Source organism: Pelobates fuscus, chromosome 6, assembly GCF_036172605.1.
Source record: "Pelobates fuscus isolate aPelFus1 chromosome 6, aPelFus1.pri, whole genome shotgun sequence".
Taxonomy (NCBI): Eukaryota; Metazoa; Chordata; class Amphibia; order Anura; family Pelobatidae; genus Pelobates; species Pelobates fuscus.
In genome coordinates, this window is record NC_086322.1 from 287,271,562 (window position 1) to 287,294,187 (window position 22,626).

Genomic DNA, 22,626 nt, shown 5'->3' on the forward strand with positions numbered 1-22,626 from the left:
GTACTGTACAGCGTCGAGTGCATGAAAGAGCCGCGCTCTCTACTACTGTGATCGCATACCGTGAGAGCGTCCGGGTGCTAGCCTGAGCGGGCCGCACCCATTAGTAACCAACAGCAGAGTCTACATCCGAGACCGGTTCTCTATGAGAATGGGTCCACCCAACTTGTACTTTGTATCCAGCCCAGTATCTGGTTGATGACGAGTGAGGGACTGCGCCCTCTAATAACAAATCAGTATCCAGTTCCGTATGAGAGGATTCGCCCACTGCTCCTGAAAATAAATATACTCGGATCGAGGTGATGGAGGGCCGCACCCTCCTGTGGTGCAAACTAGAGTCCCTAGAGATTCAGGGTGACCAAAACCGTAGGGCGCACCAATCACAAATGTCAGCATAAGGCTGAGGGCAATCTGGGAAACAAGGAATGGAAAACTATCAACCGACTATCCGGATCCCGTGCGCGCGGGCGCGGGGTCCTGGTAGGCTGTTGGTAGTCCGAGGAAAGCTGGAGACGTTCTCCTCAATCCACGAGTGCCCGGGAGGTCGGAGGAGACCAAGTCGAAGATAAGAGAAAATACACCCATTCTATCTCGGATAGAATGTAAACAGCAGGCCGGAAGATAAGAAAAGTAAATCCCACTGGACAGGGCCAGGAGCTAACCTAACGCAGGAAAAAACTACCGAACCTATAGGGACTCCGGGAGGCATATACAGGGTAGATGGTAAAGACAAGGGAAAAACACAGCTTTCTCCTGAAGGAGTCTGAATACCGGTCCCTGCCGGTGCGAAGTTCTCCTTGGAGACGTGCAGTCGCCGGTTTGGAGTAAACCGTGGATGTGTCCGGGGTCTTCACAAGAAACTTTGCCCTTCAGGCATGAGGTTTAGGGCCTTCACCCTTCCCGCCATATTCAGATGGCCGTATACTGGTGTCCTCTCGAACACTATGGCAATGGTGTTTGCCCGGACACCTGCCTATCTCCATGTCACTGGTGTGCACTGGGTTTTCCTCAGTGATATTACCCCATGCCTGCGGCCAAAAGGGGTTTGGTACCAATAGCGTAGGCCCGTCCTTAGGGCATAGTCTCAGCAGGTCAAACGAATGGACACAGAAAGGTTAGCCAAGCAAATAGTCACAGGCATAGCCGGCCATCCAAGTAGGCACCGACATAGCAGGCTATCCAATGGGGCACAGACATAGCAGGCCAATCTTATGGGCACAGACATAGCAGGCCAATCTTATGGGCACAGACATAGCAGGCCAATCTTATGGGCACAGACACAGCAGGCCAATCTTATGGGCACAGACACAGCAGGCCAATCTTATGGGCACAGACATAGCAGGCCAATCTTATGGGCACAGACACAGCAGGCCAATCTTATGGGCACAGACACAGCAGGCCAATCTTATGGGCACAGACATAGCAGGCCGTTCTTATGGGCACAGACATAGCAGGCCAATCAATGGGGCACAGACATAGCAGGGCATACCCCGGTGTTGTATTCCGACAATAGCAGGGGGTCAATCTGTGTAGAGCCCCCTATATGTGTAATGAAAACCAGGGAACCTAGGGTGAAATAACTCCAATATGCAAACCCCCCTAGGCAGAGGTAATGTGTCTACAGATATACAGGAAACTGTTAGACCTTAATGCTTGTGGCCAAAAATAAGGATATCCTGTTGCAGGAAAACTCAGAAGTACAGGGTGTATTGCCTACAGGCTGATCTCCAGCCCTTGAAGAAATATAGAAGTAAAAATATATAATATATATGTTTGATCACATAATTGCTATATGTCTCTATATGGATATGCACCCTGAGCAGGGTGGGAGGTGGTCCTCCCAGACTGCTAGCGAATTAGGTTGGGGTCTGAATACACCCTGCCTATAGATGGGGGAGGAGAAAGCCCCTCCACAGACCTCCGCCAAGAACGGTACTGGCCGGGAAGGAGCTGCGCGTGGGCACACCCCCCGCCCCCCCGCACACACGCGGTCCGCGGGCGGAGGCGGCCGCAGTGAAGCCTCTACGTGGAGGAAATGATCCGGCCACCGGGTACTCGCGCTCACTCGCGAGTACCCCTGCGACCGCGTAGAACACACAGGACCCACGTGGTCCGCGGCGGAGACGGCTGTCGTGAAGCAGCCACATGGGAAAGAAGATCCGGCCGCCGGGTGGTCGTGCTCACTCGCGAGCATACCGGCAGCTGGAAAAAACACACTGGGCTGGCGGAGATTAACTCCGCGGTCCCAGATCTCGGGGGACAGAGGAGGCAAATGCTTTGGAGGTAGAAGCAGCGATGATCCGAAGTACAGACACCGAAGAAAAATCCCACAAGGCCTATAACCTACTGCATTTACAGGAAAAAAATCCCATAAGCACAAAACACACTGCATTATAAAAAATAAAATGCCACAAGGCCTATAACCTACTGCATTTACAGGAAAAAATCCTATAAGCACAAAACACACTGCATTATAAAAATAAAATGCCACAAGGCCTATAATCTACTGCATTTACAGGAAAAAATCCCATAAGCACAAAACACACTGCATTATAAAAAATAAAATGCCACAAGGCCTATAACCTACTGCATTTACAGGCCAACCCCCGGAGTGGATAAGGAGGGGGAGCATGACTGCTGCCCGGAGAGGTTGCCATGGTGACAAAAATTGATACAATGTTTGGGATGAACTTGGACCGGGGTCACTGGGAAATACTTACCAGACCACTGGAGAGCACGCTGAGGGAACCTAGCAGTGCTGTTTCTGGTCACCTTAAAAAAGAAAAACTGCTGTTAGTGTTTTAAAACTGCTGTTCCAGAATTTTGCCACTGCAGTTAATAACTTAACATCATGGCTCATGTCCCTGACATGCCCAGAGAGGCTCTACTCACGATTTTGCAGGCCTTTCAGAGGACACACGGCGCAGAGTCCTATGCTGCACTGCTTCACAGCGTCCAAAACACCCAGGAGTCTCAAGAGGGGTCGGGGCCCACCAGAGGACGTCGTACCCGCCGTTCCAGGCCGCCATCCAGATTGTCTCCCAGTCCGGTGAGGAGAGCCAGGGCTGTGCCACCAACTACTACCAGTCCAGGGCCGAGTGAGGCTGGCCCCCTGCGGAGGAATCCGGTTTCCGGAAGAAGAAGGAGCGGGGAGAGGTGTTCCACGCGTCGGATGGCCCGGTCGGGGCCTGGCCATCAAGATGGCGGATCCCAAGATGGCGCTGTGGGAGAGGTGAGGTCGCGCAGTCCTCACCCTTCTCTTCCGGCTGCAGCGGATGTGACGTCAGGGCGTGCGGCTGCACGCCGGAAGAGGCGGGGCGCCGCACGCCGGAACGCTGGTGGCGCGTACGTGACGTCTGCGGGTCAAGGAGCGCAGACGTCACAGGCCACTGCCGAACCCGGAAGTCCGGGTGAAGATGGATCCGGGGATTCCGGAACGGAGCACCGCTGGCCCCCCGAAAGTGGAGATGGCCAGCGGGTGCAGGCAGGCCGGCGGAGGAACTCGCCAGGGCATCTTGGGACCACCAGGGAGAGGAGAGGGACGCAGGATTCCCCTCTTCTTCATCACCCCAGGAGACCTGAACGTGCTTCTGCAGCCACAGAGGAGGGAGGGACGCAGGATTCCCCTCCACACACCCACCCCAGAAGATCTGGAGCTACCATGGGGGTGAGCCGCCAGCCCCCTGGAGGGCAGGCTGGCAGGCTGGCCACAGGACCTGTATTGACGGATGGATCGGATGTGGAGCTGATGGAGAGACCCCTGCTCCAGAACCGTGAGTTGGAGTGCGCACGCGCTTGGTTAGGGGCAGAGGGGGTCTCTGGGCTGGAACAAGGGAATACTGGGGAAGTCATAAAATTGCTGCGCTTAGTATTAGATCGCTTAGGGCAGGTTGGCTTAACTGCGCAGGACGCTTCACTTCCCACGGGGCCCCCTCCGTTGGGTTCTATGGAGGGTACTGCAGGGGGGCCGGTGTGTGACATAGCCCCCCTGGGGATGCATGTGTCGCTGGAGGTGAAGGAGAAAATATTGAAGGGTGAGTATGTGGACCTCATATCGTTAGTCCCTTTTGATAGGGAATCTGCTGATAGACCGCGACGTGGTGAGGCGACGGAGATTGGAAAAGGTAAGGAGCTCCCCCGTACCTTCGGTAATTGGTTGCAAGGATTTGCAACTTACGCTAGTATTTTGTCGACGAGGTTTCCAGAGCGGGCCCCGTCTTTGTTTTCTTATTTGGATTTAATTTGGGGGGCTTATAAAGTTTATGGGGGTCAATGCTGGTTTAAATTCGACCAGCAATTTAGACAAAAAATGGCGGTTCGACCGCACATGCATTTTGGAATGCAAGATGGTAACCTTTGGTTACTTCTCATGACCCCGTGCCGTCCAGCCTCATCGTCCTTTCCTTCGGCCGCCGGCGCTCCTGGTGGAGCGTCGGCCGGGATCAAGAAGGGCATCTGCTGGCTCTTCAATGAGAGTCAGTGCAGGTGGTACAACAGTTGTCGATTTAAACATGAGTGTTCCCACTGTGGTGGGGCTCACCCGGCGGTTCGGTGTTTTAGAAGAGGAAAATCCCTCCCCAGGACGGCATCTAAGGATGACGCTCCTCGGGGGGAGGACCCCGGTACGGGCGGAAAAAACTGCTTCCGTGGCTCGCACGGTACCCCAGGCATAGGGATGCGCGGGTGCTTTGGGAAGGTTTCACCGACGGTTTTAGGATCCCATTTACTCCGTCTGGGGAGGCGTCGTTTGCGCACAATTTGTCATCGATTCGGGGTAGGGAAGGGATTCTGGCGGCTAAGCTGCAAAAAGAAGTGGACTTGGGACGGATGGCGGGTCCGTTTTCCTTTCCTCCGTTTGATAATTTGCCAGTGTCCCCATTGGGCCTCGTTCCTAAGAAGGAACCGGGGGTGTTTCGGCTGATTCATCACCTGTATTTTCCAGCGGGGGCTTCGGTTAATGACGGGATTGCGAAGGAGGATAGTCGGGTCCGATACGCTTCTTTTGATCGGGCTCTGGATCTCGTTCGGGAAGCAGGGCCTAGGGCCCTGATGGCTAAGTCTGATATTCAATCGGCCTTTCGGTTGCTCCCAGTTCACCCTTCCTGTTTTCATTTGTTGGGATGTCAGTTTCGGGGGGAATTTTTCTATGATATGTGCCTCCCCATGGGTTGCTCGATTTCTTGTTATTATTTTGAAGTTTTTAGCTCATTGCTGGAATGGATCGTATCGGAGGTGTCAGGTTTTTCTTCCCTCTTGCATTATCTTGACGATTTTCTGTTCGTCAGTCCGGTTCACTCTTCGCGATGTGAATACTTGTTGGGACAGTTTAAGGCAGTTATGCGAGATTTAGGGGTTCCAGTGGCAGAGGACAAGACAGAGGGCCCGAAGGCGGTTATTTCCTTCCTGGGTATAGAGATTGACTCCATCGGTTTGGTCTTTCGTTTGCCCAGTGATAAATTGGGGACCCTTACGACCAAGGTTGATCGGGTGAAGGGTGCGCGGAAGGTGCAGCTTCGTCAGATGCAATCCCTGTTGGGCCACTTGAACTTTGCATGTCGGATCATGCCTATGGGTCGGGTGTTTTGTAGACGGCTGTCTCTGGCTACTGTCGGCATTAGCCTTCCCCATCATTTTATTCGGGTCACCAAGCGGCTCAAGGACGATTTGAATGTCTGGAGTGAGTTCCTCGCAGGGTACAATGGTCGGACAATTTGGCGTCGAGAAGCGATATCTAACGTGGCCCTGGAGTTGTTTACGGATGCCTCCGGCTCCCTGGGCTTCGGGGCATTTTTTCGGGGACGTTGGTGTGCGGAGCCTTGGCCTGCTGCATGGCGCGAGGCGGACCTGATACGTAACTTGACTTTTCTCGAGCTTTTCCCTATTGTGGTAGCAGTGGAATTGTGGGGGGAGGAGCTTGCGAACAGGCAGGTGGTTTTCCGCACGGACAACATGAGCGTGGTCCATGTGGTGAATCGTTTATCATCTGGCTCGGTTCCAGTATTGGCTTTGTTACGCCGGTTGGTTCTGCGTTGTTTGGAATTTAACATTTGGTTCCGAGCAATCCATGTTCCCGGAGTGTCTAATGTCATTGCCGACTCTCTTTCTCGCTTTCAGTGGGATCGTTTTCGGGAGGTCGCTCCAGGAGCCGAGGAAGCCGGTCTGGTATGTCCCACGTGCTTATGGACCCTCGATTTCGGAACCTAGCAGACCTGTTCAGGAGATCGCTGGCTCCCGCTTCGTGGTCTGCCTATCGGGCAGTGTGGGATCGGTGGCTGGTCTTTGCGAGAGAGTTCGGTTTGTACTCCTCTGAGGGTAGGTTGCTGTCTACTTTGGCTTTCATGTCCTCCTTACGGGAGCGCGCAGCTTCGGTGTCATCGGTGGAACGCAGTTTAGGGGCTCTTTCTTTCCTGATGCGTTGTATGGGGTGGGAGGACCTTTCAAAAGAGTTCGTGGTCCAGAGGGTTCTTCGGGGATGGAGGAAAGAAAGGGTTCCTGATTGTAGACGGCCGGTGTCCGTCCACTTATTGGATGATCTCTGTGGGGTTCTCTCTGCGGTGTGCTTCTCCCCCTTCGAGGCGCTGCTTTTCAGGGTGGCCTTTTCTCTGTGTTTTTACGCTGCGCTGCGGATAGGTGAGTTGGTGGCCGCGTCGGCTAGGGCTCTGGCATCTCTTCGAAGGGGGGACGTTCGCATAGGGCAGAGTGGAGTGGAGGTTTTCATTCGGAAGTCCAAAACAGATCAGTTAGGTCGGGGGAGGTCGGTTAGCATTGGTGCTACTGGGGGTAGGTGGTGTCCTGTGGCGCTGGTAGGTCAATACGCGCGCTTACGGCCGGAGGCTGCAGAGTCCTTTTTGCTTCACGCAGATGGGTCAGTCTTAACCCGGTCTCAGTTCTCCAGTGTTTTTAAGACTAGTTTGCGGGCTTTGGGCATAGAGGATAAGGGATATTCTCCCCACTCCTTCCGGATTGGTGCAGCTACTCAGGCGCGACAGGTAGGGTTGTCCGATGCTGCAATTCAGCGCATGGGTCGATGGGATTCTCGCAGGTTTCAACTGTATATACGTCCTCATCTGTTATAGTTTGTTGGTAGTTATGATGTGTTGTTTTCTTCACAGGTTCCCCCCGGTATGTTTGGATCATCGGTCACTCCTTTATTTATTGGGCGGCTAGGCGCGCTGAGCACAGACCATACGGCCGGAATCTAGGGCTCCCGCATGAGCAGGTTAGGGTTCGATGGCGGGGGATACGGGGTTTGGAGTGGCACCAAGTGTATCCGGAGTGCGTCGCGCTCCGGCGCTTCGTGACCGGGTCAGTGGTTCTGGTACTTCATGCCGGGGGGAATGACTTGGGACGGTGCCGAGCTGTGGATTTAATTTACGCGTGCAAGCACGACTTGGCCCGCTGTATGGCGCTTTTCAGCGAGGTCACACTGGTGTGGTCCGAAGTTATTCCTCGACCGGCTTGGGGGGCGCTGCCACACGCCAGGGCGGTGGAGCGCGGCAGGCGTCGTTTCAACATGACGATTTCACGTTTTGTGCGTAGGCTGGGTGGCTTTGTGGCACGTCATGTGGAGCTGGAAGGGAACAACGCAAACATAATGAGGGCTGATGGGGTCCACCTAAACGAAATTGGGCTGGATATATTTAATTTGGGGTTACAGTCAGCCATTGAACAGGCGCTGGCTTCGGGGGGACGCAGTCCTCTCCAGGGATAGGGGAGAGGCTGCGGTGGCGGTTTGTCCTTCGCCAGCAAGTGGAACTGAGAGCAGTGCCCGGACGGGCTTGGGGAGTCGCAGCCTGGTCTGGTTGAGGACGGACTTCAGGCTGAAGAGGCTCTGGAAGATTTGTTGTGTTAGCTGTCTGCTGGGAAAACCCAGCAGCTGACAGTTGGTTTAAATTATGCTGGCTTAATAATAAAAGCTGTGGCCGTTGCCCTTACCCACAATTTGGTTGTCTGTGTTTTATTGGGGGGAAGGGTAACGGAAGATAAAAAGGGAGAGGGTCAGCAGTCAAGGCCAACCCCCGGAGTGGATAAGGAGGGGGAGCATGACTGCTGCCCGGAGAGGTTGCCATGGTGACAAAAATTGATACAATGTTTGGGATGAACTTGGACCGGGGTCACTGGGAAATACTTACCAGACCACTGGAGAGCACGCTGAGGGAACCTAGCAGTGCTGTTTCCCGCCCACCCTCCCTGGGTTGGTGTGAACACGGGATATGTTATGGTTATATGTGTTGTGTTTGGTGTGTTTTCTTTTCTGTTTCTTTTGTCACAGCTGCGGTTTGTCCTTCGCCAGCAAGTGGAACTGAGAGCAGTGCCCGGACGGGCTTGGGGAGTCGCAGCCTGGTCTGGTTGAGGACGGACTTCAGGCTGAAGAGGCTCTGGAAGATTTGTTGTGTTAGCTGTCTGCTGGGAAAACCCAGCAGCTGACAGTTGGTTTAAATTATGCTGGCTTAATAATAAAAGCTGTGGCCGTTGCCCTTACCCACAATTTGGTTGTCTGTGTTTTATTGGGGGGAAGGGTAACGGAAGATAAAAAGGGAGAGGGTCAGCAGTCAAGGAAAAAATCCCATAAGCACAAAACACACTGCATTATAAAAAGTAAAATGCCACAAAGCCTATAACCTACTGCATTTGCAGGAAAAAATCCCATAAGCACAAAACACACTGCATTATAAAAAATAAAATGCCACAAGGCCTATAACCTACTGCATTTACAGGAAAAAATCCCATAAGCACAAAACACACTGCATTATAAAAAATAAAATGCCACAAGGATAAAACACTGTATATAAAAATAAAATGCCATAAGGATAACACATACTGCATTATAAAAATAAAATGCCATAAGGATAAAACCTACTGTATATAAAAATAAAATGCCATAAGGATAAAAACCTACTGTATATAAAAATAAAATGCCATAAGGATAAAAACCTACTGTATATAAAAATAAAATGCCAGAAGGATAAAACATACTGCATTATAAAATAAAATGCCATAAGGATAAAACATACTGCATTATAAACATAGAATGCCATAAGGATAAAAATATTGCATTTACATGAATACAATCCCACATGGATAGAACATACTGCATAATAAGAATAGAATCCCACAAGGATATAACATACTGCATATAAGAGTAAAATCCCCTAAGGATTACAACAATACTGCATTTATAAGGCTAAAAGACTGAATATAAGCAATAAAAACCCAAAGCCACCCACTATAAGCAGGAGGCAGTGGTACTCTGACCTGTACTGACTGCAGAGCAGCAAAGAAAGAGGAAATGATGCATGGGGAGGGGAGTTTTATAGTACCTAACTTTTTTCTGATTGATTGTTGTTTCTGTGCTGCTGTGGAGTTCTAGTAAAGAGAGACTTAAGCAAATACGAAGCCTCCTGTCATGTTATAAAATTTAAGTGTAAAATAACAAACTCACATGCTTATGAGCCTTTTTAGGAATAGGCTCTAAACTCTTCAGCAAGTACCGTATATACTCGAGTATAAGCCGACCCGAATATAAGCCGAGGCCCCTAATTTTTCCCCAAAAAACTGGGAAAACTTATTGACTCGAGTATAAGACTAGGGTGGGAAATGCAGCAGCTACTGGTAAATTTCTAAATAAAATTAGATCCTAAAAAAAATATATTAATTGAATATTTATTTACAGTGTGTGTATAATGAATGCAGCGTGTGTGTATGAGTGCAGCGTGTGTGTGTATGAGTGCAGCGTGTGTGTGTATGAGTGCAGTGTGTGTATGAATGCAGTGTGTGTGTGTATGAATGCAGTGTGTATGAGTGCAGTGTGTGTGTATGAGTGCAGTGTGTGTATGAATGCAGTGTGTGTATGAATGCAGTGTGTGCAGGGCCGGTGCAAGGATATTTGCCCCCCCCCCATATGTCCTGACCTCCCCTCCTCCTCCCTCAGTGGTCCTTACCTCCCCACCCCCGTGTTCCTTCACCCCCTCCCCCAGTGGTCCTGACTCACCCCTCCCCTAGTGGTCCTTACCCTCCCCTCCCCTAGTGGTCCTTACTTCCCCCTCCCCTCCCCTAGTGGTCCTTATCCCCCCCCCCTCCAATAGTGGTCCTTATCCCCCCCTCCCTCCCTCCCATAGTGGTCCTTATCCCCCCCTCCCTCCCATAGTGTTCCTTTTCTCCCCCCTCCCTCCCATAGTGGTCCTTATCCCACCCCCTCCCTCCGATAGTGGTCCTTATCCCCCCCTCCCTTCCATAGTGGTCCTTATCCCCCCCCCTCCCTCCCATAGTGGTCCTTATCCCCCCCCCCTCCCATAGTGGTCCTTATCCCCCCCCCCTCCCTCCCATAGTGGTCCTTATCCCCCCCCTCCCATAGTGGTCCTTATCCCCCCCCCTCCCTCCCATAGTGGTCCTTATACCCCCCCCCCTCCCACAGTGGTCCTTATACCCCCTTTTTTATTATTATTATTATTTTTATTATTATTTCTTATTTTATTTATTTTTTTTATTTATTTTTCGTCCCCCCTCCCTGCTTGATACATGGCAGGGAGGGGGGCTCTCCTTCCCTGGTGGTCCAGTGGCAGTTCAGTGGGGGGGAGAGGGGGGCTGGCAGAGCTGTAACTTACAGGAGCTGCAGAACAGGTAAGTTACAGCTCTGCCAGCCCCCCTCTCCCCCCCACTGAACTGCCACTGGACCTGGTCCTTATCCCCCCCTCCCTCCCATAGTGGTCCTTATCCCCCCCTCCCTCCCTCCCATAGTGGTCCTTATCCCCCCCTCCCTCCCATAGTGTTCCTTTTCTCCCCCCTCCCTCCCATAGTGGTCCTTATCCCACCCCCTCCCTCCGATAGTGGTCCTTATCCCCCCTCCCTTCCATAGTGGTCCTTATCCCCCCCCTCCCTCCCATAGTGGTCCTTATCCCCCCCCCCTCCCTCCCATAGTGGTCCTTATCCCCCCCCCTCCCTCCCATAGTGGTCCTTATCCCCCCCCCTCCCACAGTGGTCCTTATACCCCCTTTTTTATTATTATTATTATTTTTATTATTATTTCTTATTTTATTTATTTATTTATTTATTTTTCGTCCCCCCTCCCTGCTTGATACATGGCAGGGAGGGGGGCTCTCCTTCCCTGGTGGTCCAGTGGCAGTTCAGTGGGGGGGAGAGGGGGGCTGGCAGAGCTGTAACTTACCTGTTCTGCAGCTCCTGTCAGCTCTCTCCTCCTCTGCGCCGTCCGTGCAGCTCCTTCTATCAGCTCACACTGTAAGTCTCGCGAGAGCCGCGGCTCTCGCGAGATTTACACTGGGAGCTGACCGAGGTGCTGAACGGACGGCGCGGAGGAGGAGAGAGCTGACAGGAGCTGCAGAACAGGTAAGTTACAGCTCTGCCAGCACCCCTCTCCCCCAGTCTGTATTATGGCAATGCAAATTGCCATAATACAGACCTTGACTCGAGTATAAGCCGAGTTGGGGTTTTTCAGCCCAAAAAATGGGCTGAAAAACTCGGCTTATACTCGAGTATATACGGTATTTTTTAGGGTAACATACACCCCCCTTTTGGATCTTCTCAGAGGTTGTGCTTCCAATATATATTGTAGAAAAAGGAGACACAAAGGGGTATACACTCTAAGTGAGATCTGTAAGTGCAGAGCAAAATTGTAAAAATTACAGAATATGCTCACCTGGCTCAGAGCCTTCCAAACTGGCTCTGAGTATATGATTTTTGCGTCAAATATAGGGTGACAGCTCCCTATGGAACCTAGGCAGCACTGAAGACTGGATCCACTTGTTTGGTAAAAAACTCACAAAAAAGGGCTTGTTTAATAAAGATAAAAATAAACACAATTAAAATAAAAAGTATGTAGATCCTCCGAAACACGTTTCACCTATCCTGTAGGCTTTTTCAATCGGCATAGTCTTGTTTCCTGGTTCCGGTATTTACGTCGTCACTCTTACACGCCCCTTTCAGTTTTGATCCTATTGGAGTGTGTCCGTTCGTCTAGCCCTTCCCCTTCACAGCTATTCCACCTTCAATTGATTTCCTGATTTCGTGTGATCATGAATGGATGGGCGGGACTACATTGCCCAGAATACATTGCGGCCGCAATGTTCTATCATTTCCGGTTCGGCAAGAGCATCACTCCCATCATACTTGGCAAAATAATGTCCGAAATATAACGGAAATGGCCCAAATTCAGTACAATCTCATTAGGTAACCCACAAAAAACAGAGGGAAAAAAGGTTTTAACATATATCAACACAGGAAAAAATTTATCAGAAAAAAGAAGAACAAATATGACTCCATGTCTCAGAAACAACATATTCCTTTACAGGGTCACTAAAACAATATAAAAAATATAAAAAAAGGGCAAAACCCATACACAGTGTGTCAAATGTAGCCACTCAAAAGCAACATAGGGCAGATGCGGTGGATCATAAGAAATGGCACAATTCAAAGTCTGCATTCAGACCGTGCGGGGCCAGAGTGTTCAAATCAAAAATCCACCGCATCTCTGCCTGTCCCATTTTTTTAATTATATCATCCCCCCTCCAATTTAGATGAACCCTTTGTCCCATGCTGACGATGTAATTATGGCGCCAAATGTAAAATTGCAATGTATGTATTCCCTATATACACCTATTTGTGCCAGTTTAGATGCTTCTGTTACCACTTGATGAAGCCCTGTGTTGGTGAAACACGCTGTGGTTCATTTTAATTTGTATTGTACTATTAAAGGAATATTGGCTATTTTATTTTTTATGCTATACTGTATACCTTTCTATCTCAATTTTTATCAACCTGGCCTCCTGTCTACAACTCCAGAGAAGACCTCACTAAAGAATCCCAGGAGTGTGTCCTGCTCATTCAAATGTGAGTATAACACATTTTATGTTTTATATTTAAAATTGGCTTTATACAGAAAACACTATTGCTTCTTGTTCTTTACTTTTGGGATACCATATTACTAAGATATCTGCTGCACATGTCCTCACCAATATCCTACCAGAAGAGGATCAACACCACTGAATGCAATCTACACCAGAACTTGTAATAGTTTCAGGGCCGTCTTTAATATTGATTTGACCCTGGGCAAGCATTTGCTTGGGCCACCTGAACCCTGTCCCCCTTACCCCCCACTCCCTGACATGCAATCAAGCCCCCCACCCCAATGCAGAGGCAGACGTAACGTAGAGAGGGCTCTAGTATATTAATTATTTTGGCAAAAGGTAGAACCCCATCTGCCGTGCAACTCCAACAATGCTGTGACAGCTGGGACTCTACCATTTTCAGCGGTATATTTACTGCGAGGCTGCCAAGGCATTTGCCTTTAGCGGCACTTTCAGGGGGGCAGCAAAAAAAGCCCCCCCCCCCAAACACCACAGCAGATGCCATGTCAGCCTCTTATCCTGGGGGGGGCCAGCTAACCACCTTAGGGTCTCCCCAAGGCAGGCAACCGCTGATGTGGGAGGCGGGCGGCGAGGGAGTGCTCCCCCCTGAGCTCTTCCCTGCTCAGCTCCACACTTGCACCGCAGTGATGCCGGAGCCAAAATATTAAGTTACTCGGGCTCCAGCATCAATAAGATGTGCGCGAGGGAGCTGAGCAGGAGGGTAAGAGCTCCCTCGCCCCCCGCCTGAACTGTGCGCCTGCCAGACCACCAGCATTGCCCTGCCAGCCCCACTGGACCCCAGGGAAGAAATCAACCAACATGTAAGCAAATAATAAAACAAAATTGTAAGTGTGTTAGTGTGTGTGTTTGTTAGTGTGTTTGTAAGTGAGAATGTGTGTGTCTGTTAGTGAATGTTAGTGTGTGTCTGATAGTGAGACTGTCTGTGACTCTGTAAATGAGAGTGTGTGTATGTCTGTTAGTGAGTGTTAGTGTGTGTCTGTTGGAGAGTATTAGTGTGTGTCTGATAGTGAGAGTGTGTGTGTCTCTGTTAGTGAGAGTGTTTCTGTTAGTGAGTGTTAGTGTGTGTCTGTTAGTGAGAGTGTGTATGTGTGTCTGTCAAAGAGTGTGTGTCAGTGAGATTGTGTATGTCTGTTAGTGTGTTAGTGTGTGTTTCTGTTGTTGAGTGTGCTAGTGTGTCTGTTAGTGAAAGTGTGTGTCTGTTAGTGAGTGTGTTAGTGTGTGTGTATGTGTGTGTATGTCTATTGGTGAGTGTGTTAGTGTGTCTGTGTCTGTTAGTGAGAATCTGTGTGTCTGTTAATCAGTGTCTGTCTGTTAGTAAGAGTGTGTATGTCTGTTAGTGTGTGTATGTGTGTCTGTCACTGAGATTGTGTATCTGCCAGCCAATGTGTGTGTCTGACACTGAGTGTATATGTGTCTGTCAGTGAGTGTGTATGTGTTTGTCAGTGTGTGTGTGTCAGTGAGTGTATGTGTGTCAGAGTGTGTGTGTCTGACACTGAGCGTCTGTCAGTGATTTTGTGTATGTGTCTTGTCAGTAAGTGTGTATATGTATCTGTCAGTGAATGCGTGTGTCAGTCAGTGATTGTGAGTGTGCATGTCTGTCTGTCAGTGAGTGTGTATTTTTCAGTGAAAGTGTGTGTTGGTTAAACAGTGTGTGTGACAATGACTGTGTATCTGTCAGTGAGTGTATGTCAGTGTATGCATCAGTAAAGGCTTGTGTCTGTCAGGCAAAGAGCGTGTTGTTTTTTATCAGTAAGTGAAATTTAGAAGGGGGGCGGTGCCTGAGTCTTGTCATGCCTATGGCAGCACAAAACCAGAATACACCACTGACCATTTTTCCCATGCATACAGGGTTGTATTTAGCACTGAGCAGTGTTTGTTTGTGTTTAAATGTAAGCATGTTTGTGTATGGAGTATATTTGTGTGAATGTATGGGTGTGTTTGTATGGCACATGTGTAGTGTTGGTTTTTGAATGCAGGGGTATGTTTATATATAATTTTGGTGTTTAGCACACACACACAGACACACACACACAGACATAGTGACACACACACAGACATAGTGACACACACACAGACCTACTGACACACACAGACAAACAGATGGCGGCGGGGCCACGGGGCAGCTGCATTAGGCCCCCCAGGTGTAACTGGGCCCGGGGCAGCTGCCCCATTTACCCCGTATTAAAGACGGCCGTGACTAGCTCTATAAAATGTGAGTAAGATCATTAAGATTTGCACATCACACATTACTCTGTTACATACTACACCATTGTGGTTTCTTTTTTGTTCTTCTCCTTAAGTGGATACTTAAGGAAAATAATTTTCAAAGGGTCTCAATAATTATACTATCTATATCCCTCTATCTCTCTCTATATTTATTTCTCTATCTATCTCTCTATCTCTATCTGTCTAGTATTTGTCTCCTCCTCTCTCTGCATCTCTCTCTCTTTGTTCACACATCTACCTATCGTCATGCAGGCAGAGCTTATTATTACAGATTGTATCTGTATTCCATGAGTCAAGTAGATGCTCCTTGTGGAGGTCACAGTAGTGATTTTGGCAGTTTCCTTGTCCTTGCTGTTTGGATATGGTGTGTAATGAGGTCCGGAGGCTCCTTTACACTCTCTTTAAGTGGATATCAATCACCAGGGAGATGTGTTAATCTGAGAAGCTGTCAGCAGTAGCTCCCAGTTTGACGAAGTATCAGTACCTCCTTAATACAGTGTCAGGTTTATCTGTATAATGCTGCTGTACATTTATCCTGTAGATGTCTTTAGGCTCTATGCAGAAAGGCAATACAGATATTTCTATCTGGAGCTGAAATTCAGAGTGAAAGGAGCCTGACAAAATGTTTCTACCATGAGATTTGTCAATGTGACATCTTGGCTTAACATGGACCATCAATAGGACTTTATCGGTAATCTCATTGTGGTAGTTCTCCAGAAATAAGTCTCGTTATATATTTTAATTTAGGTCATTTTCCTAACCCTAAAGGCTGGTGAATGTCATGGAAAATAAGGTTGAATAATATCTGGGGTTCTAAACAAATGATGGATGTTCTTAGGATTTCCAGGAGGGTGGGAGCAACAAGCTGACATATTTATACTCTGTATTTCTGTATGGTCTTTGTGCAACTTCGAAGTTTAATCATCGTCCTGGGCTCTGCTTAATGTAGCTGGTCAGTAGGACTTTCCATAGACATTTAGGTGAGACCCCCAATGCCCAACCACCGGACCTCGCTTAGTTTCCTCCATAGAGTGTAGGAACATATTATTCCATTCCTATTACTAGGGAGATATTGCTACAAATATTCTGGTGCCGACTTGGGTGTCTAAATATGGGGGTAACAAATATGATATAATAAACAAATATCATTTTTAATGTCAGCAAGTTCTAGATATGGAGCTGTAATTAAATCATTTAATCCTTGTGAACTCAAACTTAGATATCTGCTACTACCTTTACAGAGCAGTAAGTGATTCGGATAGAAGCTATTGATAGGCCATAAATAGTAATTTTTTAACTACTACACATTGATTAATGGAACACTATGGGCACCATAACAACTTCATTGAAATTAAGTTGTTATAGTGCCCAGAGCTCCCTGGCTCTTTCTTAGCTGAAGGGGATAAACCAGTCTCTAATGGTTTAACCCTAAAGGCTACCTCCAGCTCTGGATCTCCTGTTCCTCAGCGGCATCCGGCTTCTTCAATTGACTTCCAGGAATTATGGAGGGCCGCAGGGCAGGGGCACCGCTGATTGGTTAGAGCGGTCAGCTGGCGCTCTATAGCCAATCAATAGCTCCACATTCATAATAAAGGTGTGTACCATTTTTACGAATGGGGAGCTACAGACTGGCTTAGAGCATCAGCTGACCACCTATTTGTCTATTATTGCCCAATATTTAGTGACATAGTAATATAGGCAGACAATAAATCCAGGCAATCAAGTTCAGCCTTTCCCATGTCGGTATTACCGTTGTTGATCCAAAATAAGTTGAAAAACCTAACTTGAAGCAATTTACAATTTTGCCACAAATTAGGATAACAATTCTTTATTGACTCCAACAACTAAAATTCAGACTTCTTCTTGAATCAACAAGCTTTTACCCCACATATTAACTATTATATCCTTAAACATTTATGTTATTAATTTTCCCTGTCAGTTCACCACAACTTACTGACACGTGAAGAAACCACGTCTTTATGCTGTCAATTGAGGCTTATTTGGGCATGTGTTAATTTAAAGAAACACTATACTTTAGTGTTAAAACAACTATACTACCCCCCTATTCCCCCCTCTGGCAACTCTAGATATAGCAAAATCCTACATTTATTCCAGTCTCCCGCTGCTGGCTCTGCCCCTGATCTGCCTGCTTGGCTGACATCATCAGAAGTTATGAACTGAGCCAATCACAATGCTTTCACATAGGAAAGCACTGGATTGGCTGAGACTGTCAAGGAGGCAGATCAGGGGCAGAGACAGGACAAGCCAAACAAAGCTCTGGCCAATCAGCATCTCCTCATAGAAATTAATTGAATTAATGCATCTCTATGAGGAAAGTTCAGTGTCTGCATGCAAAGGGTGGAGACACAGAATGTTAGTCACACTGTGCAGCACTGCCCCAGGAAGCACCTGTAGTAGTCATCTGAGGAGTGGTCAGTGGAGTTGTGGCTTTAATGTAAACTTTGCATTTTTTTTCTCTTTTTAAGCTGTATGACTATAGTGTCCCTTTAAATATATTGAGAACTAAAAACTATAGTCTCAATTTAATATTTTTGATTAAGCCTTTCATATTATTTAATATTTATGGCTAAAATTGTGAAATTACTTTTCCAAAATATTAAAATCTCAAAAATATATTCTATGTAAAAATATATCAATATATACAAAAAAAATCAAGATATTAAAATATTTTTCAAAATATTGAATCAGTCTAAAAGCTTATCCAAAAATATAAAATCAAGGCCATAATCTATTGTACTTTGCAAACGTTCAAACTGCTCGGCACTGGTTAGGTATCATAGTACCATTGTACAGCGCTACGGAAGCTGATGGCGCTATATAAATAATAAAATAATAATAATAGTAAACATAAATATTAACAACTGCAGAGCAAAACCCTAAATGTTTTAAATGGTGAATCTATCATTTTGTGACGGGCATTATTCACCTCTCAAATATCCCATTTCTATCATTTTAACGCGCTGCGCACTATGTTGGCCCTATATAAATGCTAATATAGAAATCAAGTGACTCATTAAGGGTTATTCGTGAAAAAGAATTCAGAGCCATTTCAAAGGTAGAGGAATCTGCAGGGACATTTAGTTGGTTTCCATGGTAATTGCGCGGGTTTAGAAACTTTACAGCAGACTATTACTATAATTATAACCTCAAATACCTCCCGTCTTTGAAAAGTCAAAGGATTAACAGTTTTTTTTAAAGTTCACAATATGCATTATACCCACTACAGCTCAATTTGGAGGTAATGGCAAACCATTTTAACTGTTCTCTCCAGCTCTCAATGCCAGGTCCTCTTTTTTTTCTGCAATATCTGTCCTAAGCCATCAAACCTTGGGACAGCAATGATAAGTGTTGTTGATCTAGCTCAGCGCTCAAAGCTAATTTTGGATGCTTTAGGATGGATGTAAAGCAAGTGAATTTTCCAGATGGTGTGGTTTTTGGATTTCACGATGGGCCACAGATTTGTCAAACTACTTAACCCCTTAAGGACCAAACTTCTGGAATAAAAGGGAATCATGACATGTCACACATGTTATGTGTCCTTAAGGGATTAAAGGGACACTGTAGTCACCAAAACAACTTTAGCTTAATGAAGCAGTTTTGGTGTATAGATCATGCCCCTGCAACCTCACTGCTTAATTCTCTGCCATTTAGGAGTTAACTCCCTTTGTTTATGGACCCTAGTCACACCTCCCTGCATGTGACTTGCACAGCCTTCCTAAACACTTCCTGTAAAGAGCCATCTAAAGTTTATCCTTCCTTTATTGCAAGTTCTATTTAATTTAGATTTTCTTGTCCCCTGCTATGTCAATAGCTTGCTAGACCCTGCAAGAGCTTCCTGCATGTGATTAAAGTTCAATTTAGAGATTGAGATACAATTATTTAAGGTAAATTACATCTGATTGAAAGTGAAACCAGTTTTTCTTTCATGCAGGCTCTGTCAATCATAGCCAGGGGAGGTGTGGCTAGGGCTGCATAAACAGAAACAAAGTGATTTAACTCCTAAATGACAGTGAATTGAGCAGTGAAACCTGAGAAGCATGATCTGTACACTAAAACTGCTTCATTAAGCTAAAGTTGTTTAGGTGACTATAGTGTTCCTTTAAGAAAAAATAAATAAATAAAGACTCATAGCACCATAACATCTGCAACTATCTGCAGTGGTTATGGTGCTTGTAGTCCCTGATTAACCTTACAGCAGTTCCATAGCTGTTCCATTCGCACCTGTGATTTTTGTCTCCTGGAAACTTGAAAAAGGATAAAAACTATTTTTTATTTCTTCTTATTTCGTTCTTTTTTGTGTGTGCTTTTTTACTGCTGAAGACATGATATTTTGTATGGTAGGAGGATTGCGTTACATATTGTTTGCTGCCTGTTATCTTTGTGTCTTGAGTTATTGGATTTTTCTTGTTGTTTACTTGGCATTATTATTTTTATATTAAAGATCCTAAGGTCACCTAAGGAGCCAGACTTTTTCTTCTTAACATATTTTATATAATAGATACAATGTTCCGGCTGGTATTTCAATGTCTCTTTTGTACTTTGATGGTAAAAGCACTTACGCACAGGTTATTAACCCTTTGAGGGCAAACGTTGTGCCCAAAACATTGCAATGCAATCCTCTTGGCATTCAAATGATTATTCTTGAAGGTACCAACAGTGAGCAAAATGATTTTCTACTTTTCTAATACACTTATTTACTAAACACCAGATTGTTGTGAATTGAAAACAGAATTGCAAAAATTAGTCTTAAACAACTGATTTAAAAAATATCTCCAACTTAGCTGAAGTCTTAGCTTATCAATTATAGAATACATGTTGTTAGCTGATTTTTAACTATAGGCACCCAGACCACTTCATCTCACTGAATTGGTCTCGGTGCAGTGTCCCTGTCCCCTTAACCATGCAATGTAAAACAGAGAAATTGCAATGTTTACTTTGTGGGGTTAAGTCTGCCTCTATTGGCTGTCTCCCAGAAAGCCACTAGAGGCCCTTCCTGGCCTTTCATGGAGTTTAACCTAGCGTGAGGAAGTCCAGTGTCTTCAAATACCCCATAGAAAAGCACTGAGTCAATACTTTCCCATGAGGAAGGCCTAATGCGCATACGACGCTCACTGCGCATGTGCATTTGGTTGCCCCCATCGCTGATATCAGAGGAGGTGAAGAGATCCAGTGCTGAGCGATCTTGGCACTGAAATCAAGTAAGTGTTTAAAGCAGGCCTGTCCAACCTGCGGCCCCCCAGATGTTGCTGAACTACAACTCCCATGATTCTTTCAATGAAACAGATAGTCAGGGAATCATGGGAGTTGTAGTTCAGCAACATCTGGGGGGCCGCAGGTTGGACAGCCCTGGTTTAAAGGGTTATTTAACCCTTTATTCACCAGATGGGGGCAGAGGGACACTATAGTGTTGGGAACAAAGTTTTGAATTCCTTTAATTTACTGCAAAGATCTAGAAGCTTTTTTAAACAGTTGCATAATTAAATAGTAATTTAAATGAATTCACCTACCGGTATATTAATGACAATAGTACTTTGCTTTTAATCCAGAAAATAAAAGTACATGTTACTATATAATGTATAATATCTGGTGTCAGTGGCGTACATACTGAGGTCGCAGGGGTCGCAGATGCGACTGGGCCCGTCACTCCAGGGGGCCCGGCCGCCATGTGTTGCAGCCCCGGCCCACACGTTAAGGCGCCCATCGGGCGGCCCATACTTTTAGGGCCACCCGTTGGCTATGGATTTCCAGGGGGCCCGGTCAGCGCTGCAGCGCTTTAACCCCTCTGATGACATTACAGCTGGGAGGAAATGACTGCCCGTCACTCCTCCCAGCTTACAACGGGAGCCGCGCGGGAGGAAGAGAGGAGGGAGTGAGAGTGGGAGCTCTGATTCCCATCAGGCTGAACCACCAGCGGACCCCAGGGAAGTCACCCTCCTGCATCTAAAAGGTAGGAAACAGGAGAGTGATAAATATTTTGTATATGTGTGTGTGTCTGTATGAAGGTTTCTCTGTATGTGTGTCTGTATGTGTGTGTGTCTGTCTGTGTGTTTATGTATGTGTGTGTGTGTGTCTGTCTTTCTGAGTGTGTATGTATGTCTGTCTGTGTATGTGTGTGTTTGTATATATGTGTCTGTTTGTGTCTGTATGTATGTATGTGTGTTTGTATGTATGTGTGTCTGTATATATGTATCTCTCTGTGTGTGTGTGTGTATATAGGTGTCTGTATTTATGTATGTGTGTGTATGTGTACAGTGGCGTACATACAGGGGTCGCAGCTTGGTGCCCACCACCATGTGTTGCTGCCCCAGTCCGCGCAGTGTAACCGCCGGGGGGGGGGGGCCCACAGATCAGTTTTCGCACCGGGGCCCCATGAATCGTGTGTATGTCACTGTCTGGTGTGTAGATATTATGTATAGTAGCTGTGGCGGTCACCCTCATGAGATGAGGGGTGTTCACCGCCAGAGACGTCCTTCTCCCCTAGTGTGAGTAGCACTGAAGTAATCCCAAAGCAATCTCCAAGCAGACCATGAATCCGGTATAGCTGTACAGCTCTTAGAAGAGCTAGTGGTTATAGCAGAATAGCTGTTCCCTACAATCATGAGACGAGGCTATGTGTTGAGGGCGAAGTGGACTGATTTTAAAGGTGCCACACTTGGCCTTATTTGACAATCCCCATGCAAGGGGTACGCCCACATGAACCTTGTTGGAGACTACAACACAAAGTCACAGACCAATAACAGCAGAGTTACAATGCATGACACTCCCACACATAGCATACAATCCCTCCCCTCTGCCTGGGAGATAGAGTCAGATACTGTATTATTTAAAAGAAGAAAAACTACCACAACAAGAGGACATAGTCTTAAATTAGAGGGACAAAGGTTTAAAAATAATATCAGGTTATTACTTTACTGAGAGAGTACAAAATGATAGATTCAAGTATTACTTTACTGAGAGAGTAGTGGATGCATGGAATAGCCTTCCAGCTGAAGTGGTAGAGGTTAACACAGTAAAGGAGTTTAAGCATGCATGGGATAGGCATACGGCTATCCTAACTGTAAGATAAGGCCAGGGACTAATGAAAGTATTTAGAAAATTGGGCAGACTAGATGGGCTGAATGGTTTTTATCTGCCGTCACATTCTATGTTTCTATGTTTCTATGTATTAACTCAATTATCTCCAGGCAGAAAATACACATAATTTACAAAAAAAAACAAATTACCCCCAAAACACAGAAACCCCCCACAAATGTTACATCCCCTGATGGGACCTGATCTGCGTGAACAACATATCCAAATATCACCCAGATCAGTTCAGGGGTTCAGGAATTTCCTAAAGGTCACATTTTGACCGATCGCGGTGTTATGGGCAAATGCAAATATTACAAGTTTTAGAATGAAATGTTGTATTTCTTAAACTGTGTACTTTGTCTTTAAGAGATATTGCAAACTGACAAGGTGTTAGAAATGGAACATATTGTTTTTCATAGATGTTTCTTTA